We start from the raw sequence: 5,731 nt of genomic DNA on the forward strand, positions 1-5,731 counted from the left end.
CATGTTAGATATTTATCAAGTTGTGAATGTGAAATAATTTGTGAAATGTAAATGTAACATTTATACTGTCAAACAAAATACTTAATATTACAACAGCACGATTTGCCAAAATGCAGAAGATGCAAACGATGGCTCCGAGCTATATGGCTAATGAGTTACATTATAGAAATTATAACAGGACACTAAAACCAAAAATTTTTTTTTGAAAAAATAAACATTTTAACATCTTTAAGGCCTACTGGGATCCTACATGTTTACTGGACAATCAGTTTACCGGACAAAAGGTATTCCTGCTGAATAGTGCTTTTATTTTTGCTTTGATTAAAAAATCATCTGGTCTGAATCATAAACACACTTTCTATTTCAAAGTAAATAACAACAAAACTACTCTCAGGTAAATATGGTTGATTCAGTTCTTTATTTACTAATACGAGTAAAAAAAAGTTTGAATAAAATAAAAGTACAACTTAGCTTCAATAACTATTTTTGATGTGTTGCGCCGGGTGGCGCGTGTACCATGGTTATTCAATATCACAGGAAACGCGCGTTTAGCACACAATTAATTAATAATTGATGCATAAATTGTTAGGAAAACATTTTACGATCCCTGATACCATATGAAAAATATTCTAAATTGGAAGAAATATGAATATGCAAGACTCTCAGTCCTATTACTTTTTGAACAACTCCCTCGTATACCCTTCCCTTTTGTGTTTACTAATTATTTCATCGACCTGGTCATGCGGGGGAACAATCTGTTCTGCGCATGCCCAGAATAAAGAGGCCCTTAATGGGTTATTTTAGATAGGTTTTACTTTTAATTCTTCTCCACGTTATCTCAAGAGACAATCGAAACATATTTTAATAATAAAAAGTAATTTAAATTTAGTCCAAAGAGTATCTCGTTGTTGTCTTTTACAATGAAATGCACATTAAAAAACATATAAGAAAACGGGTTACGCCCATGGGAGGAATCTCTACAACATGAATTTACATTTCAGAAATGTAAATAAAATAAATTTTGGCTTTTGTAACATGCTACATGATGACCAAAAAGAAACTTGTATGAACAAAAGAACAGAATTCCATTTTAAATATTAAAATGTTTTATACGTTTAAGTTTTCATTAAGAATCAATACGTTAATTGCGTTAATAGTGTTAATTTCAATTACACCCCATATATTTGCCTCTTCGTTACAAGCATGGCTGCAGTGTCTTGTTTTAGTGACATACTGTGTTTTTTTTTTTCAATATCTTAACCTTGCCTTTCAAATAGTTGTAGTTTCCTTGCTGATTATTTAAAGATTAATTTCAATTTCAGGACTTTAAAAAACTTGAAACACAGTGTCCGGTAAATTGTGCTGTCTACAAGAATTTTTTCTCTTCTTATAATGCCCTACTTTAAAGGACACATTTCTGCCGTCTCAAATGTTTAAATTTCATGTTTATTAAAGTAATGTTTACTTGTATTTGAACCCAAAATAATTTGGGTAAAATTCCAATTCCTTTTTTATTGTTTTAAATAAAAGTTACAGCGAAAAAACAATCATATTTTGTCCGGGCCGTCCGGTAATATGTAGGATCCCAGTAATGTGCCTTTAATAGTAATGAAAGTTTCGAGATTATTTCAATAAATGTAAGTTTATTTCCCTTGTGATTAAGCAGTTCTGGTGCTGTTTGTAGACATTTATCATTGTGACATTTATAGAGCTTTGTTATTTGACTTACCTGTATATTGTATGGGTTTATCTTACCTCACATATTATAGAGACTGTTTTACCACAATCAGGGATTGATTTATAAAGAAACTTTGATTTTTCATAATTATTGAACAAATAAAATTCAAAGATTTTTAATGATTTTTCTATTGTTTTTTTACCACTTTTATTTTTTTACCTTCTTTACCTCTGATTTATGTAAAGATCTTATATTGCTTTAAATTTAGAACTAATTTCAGAGATTTCAATTGCAAAATACTTCAGTGAAACGACCAGTGGCAGCAGTTAATACTTTGGTCCTATTAGCTGTATAAAACAGTCCGAGGATTTCACATTCACACAGATTTATGCTGTTTCAGTGTCAACTTTTACCTTCTATGGAAGGATGGGAAAAGTAGGATTTCTGTCACTTCAGATACCAATCTTGTTGATGCTACATTTGTACATTAATTTTGTATCTTTTGTTTCTGGTACTACATAATTCATTGATATATGGAACACATTTGTTGTCATTTTAGTAGTATAAATCTATGAACTTATGGTCATCATTAAATGATGTTTTTATAAAATCTTTTAGTGTTACTACAGTTGATATGTTTCGCATTACTGTACATGTCACTGACTGAAAAAATCTGCTCCTAGCTGTTGGCTGTGGGTCTAAATTTCTTCACATTATACATTTGAGTTGGTGTTATTTAACCCTTACCATGCCAAATATCTTAAATAGACTTGTCCATCTTTTATGTTAGGACAAACCATTTGTCATTTTCGGGGGAAATTTTCTAAATGAAGCACTGACTGCATAGCGAACAGTGCAGAACATGATATTGGTCTGCACCTAGTCACATGAGTAGTATCAGTTGTCACCATCACACCTACATATATTGTGATAAAAAATCTTCCAAATATAACATATCAAAATATACATCTGCTACTCTGTTAGCTTGGTGTTCAAAATTTATTTCCACAATTCAGTTTACCATTAGAAATATATAAATAAGAGAACAAAAGCGATTAGCATTTTCATTTAATGAAATATGTTGCATAAATATACTTAAAAAACAACAACATAACTCCTTAAACATATACAACAAAACTAAAACTTGACCCAAGTACCCAATAAAGCTAGAAAATAAAAGGAAAAAGAAAAACAATGACATAATAAATATGGATAAAGTACATAACTATAATTTTAGGAACATTTAGGATTGTTAAAGTATGAAGGCACATGATAATTGACATGAGAGTTAAACCCTTCCGTACAAACAACAATTAACAAAATGCATGTATAACTAACAAAATTGGCAATGCCAGGATTGCAAAATACAAGTATAACAAAATTGGTAACACCAGGATTGCAAAATACTTTTGTATAAACAAACAAAATTGGCAAAAAAACCCCCAAAGGTTTTTGGGGGAAAACCAAATTAAAAGTTAACTTTTTAACAAAAATTTTGGCAAAACCCCCCCCAGGAATGTTTGGAAAAACCCCCCCCAAATTTTAAAAGGGGGGAAAAAAAAAAAAAAACCAAAAAAAAAATTTGGCAATGCCAGGTTTTGCAAAATAATGTAAAAACTTAAAAAAAATTGGCAATGCTAGCATTTCATTATCTGTTTCTCATCATTTTTGTTTGCTTGTCAGTATTTCATGTTTTGAAATAAAAAAGAAAGTATGCCTAAAAAGATCATAGTTGTTAATTCTAAATTGTTCTGATAGAAAAGTGTTTGATATTAAATACTTTTTAATAAACTTTTTTCTCCATGTATTTTAACATACATCAATAAATAGAAAACTTCAATATTTACAGAAATACCTTTTCTGACTAGACCTTGTAATTATATAATATGTGTGTATATATAATGGTATTCATGTTAAAGCCAAACATTGCTCATAATATAACACAAAAAAAATTTGCAATTAAACTCTCAACATTACTTCCAAAACTTTTTCGCATTTAGTTTAAAAAATTACAAAAAATTTTTTAATTTTTTTAGGTAGCTCAAGAAACTAATTTTTTACCTTACACAGCGTTACCCTGACTGTAATAACAGATGGTTTTGTTAAATGTAGACTTTTCATTATTTAATCATGTAATTTCATTATTTAATCATGTAAATATCATAGATGGTTTAGTAAAATTGAATACTTAAATCTTTCATTATTTATTCATGTAATTCCTTTATTTATTCATGTAAATAATGATGGTATTGTTAGAAATAAATCTTTCATTATCTGATGTAATTTCATTACTAAATCTTGTTATTTCATTATTTAATAATGTAAATAACCGAAATGGTTCTGTGAAATATAAATCTGTCATTATTAAATCATGTACAAGTTATTTTATCGTTTGCAATTATATAAGGATGAGCAAAGAACAACAACAACAACAAGAACACAAGTGCTACATGTATAAGTATATATAACTGTTATGATTATCATGGAATGTTGAAGCAGAGGGACAATACAAATATCACTTAACATCCCTCTTATCCAGAAACGGATTTGAAAAAAGTGTTTCTATAAGCTTAAAGCTTCCTAAACTAAAGTTCTGTACAAACTCTCATTCCTCTGAAACTCTTATCTTAAAAATAATTCATTTCACACCAATATTAGATAATGATATTATTCCCTCCTAGACTCTTTAAGTTAAAAATATCATTACACACCAATTTTAGGTAATGATATTATGCAAAACTGATTAGAAAATAGATAATGCTTACGACTTCTAAATCCTCTTCATAAAGTAACAAGCAATTATCATAGTATTGCAAGCAATCCATAAGTCCCCTACCGGTTAGAACCCCAGCAACATTCTGAAGGGCCATTGGCCATAATCACTTATGTTTCTATTTTAAGTAAATTTGTTGAAAAAGTTCTTTAAAAGTGATCACAGGAAACAGTTTTTATGTACAGACAGACAGATGGACTGAAGGACACTCTAAAGTTATTTTATAAACATCCCTGTTATCAAAATATAACATTTTTAAAAGCAAAATTTTTAAAAAGGAGATAACTCTTGAAATAAAGATGCAAGATGTCATACATGATACGAGTGTAACAAAGAACAATTAGTAATGAAGGTATGAATAATGAATGTTTATTTTGAATTTGAAGTAAATGAAAGTTAAAAGAACGAATAGGAAAAATTAAAAGTTTAAGGAGGAGATTATTCTGGAAATATGGATGCTAGATTTATAAACCTTGTCATAATTATTATTATGATGTGGGAGTTTGAAGAAAATCCTATCATGATTGAAGAAGTTGGAGTAAAAATTACCAATTTCTCAAAAAAAGTCTAAGTTCAAAAGGGGCATAATTCTGGAAATAGTCTTGCTAGAGTATTGAACTTTCTCACAAATGTTGAGTGATAATAAGAAACATTTATATGAAGTTTGAAGTAGATACATTCAGAAAAAAAGAAGTTATTAAAAAAAAAACAATATTTTTTTCATGAAAATTTTAAGTTCAAGGGAGGTAATTCTGATAAATTTTGTCCTAGAGTTGTAAACCTTGTCACATAAGATGTGGTTGATGACTAGCAACTTATATTTAAAGTTTGAAGAAAATACTTAAAGAAATAAAGAACTTATAGTGAAAAAACTTAAAAACTAGAATCAGAAATCTTGAAATTCAGTCTATTTGTTGCCATAGCAACCAGAATTTTCAACATAGGAAGATAAGAAAAGGATGTTCATAATTTCTATCCTGCCATCTAACCATATGTCAAGTTTCATAAAAATATTTTCAATACTTTTCGCGTTATCACTGGATCCAGGTTATGTGTAAAATTTGCCATATTTTCAGTCTATTTGATGCCATAGCAACCACAATTTCCAACATAGGAAAAAAAGAAAACAACGTGCATAATCTCCATAATGCCATCTATCTATATATCAAGTTTCATAAAAAATATTTTCAGTCCTTTTTGTGTTATCGCAGGATCCAGGTTATATGTAAAATTTGCCATATTTTCAGTCTATTTGTTGCCATAGCAACCAGAATTTTCAG

This window comes from Ruditapes philippinarum, unplaced genomic scaffold (assembly GCF_026571515.1).
Source record: "Ruditapes philippinarum isolate M1 unplaced genomic scaffold, ASM2657151v2 ctg5653_1_1_1_1, whole genome shotgun sequence".
Taxonomy (NCBI): Eukaryota; Metazoa; Mollusca; class Bivalvia; order Venerida; family Veneridae; genus Ruditapes; species Ruditapes philippinarum.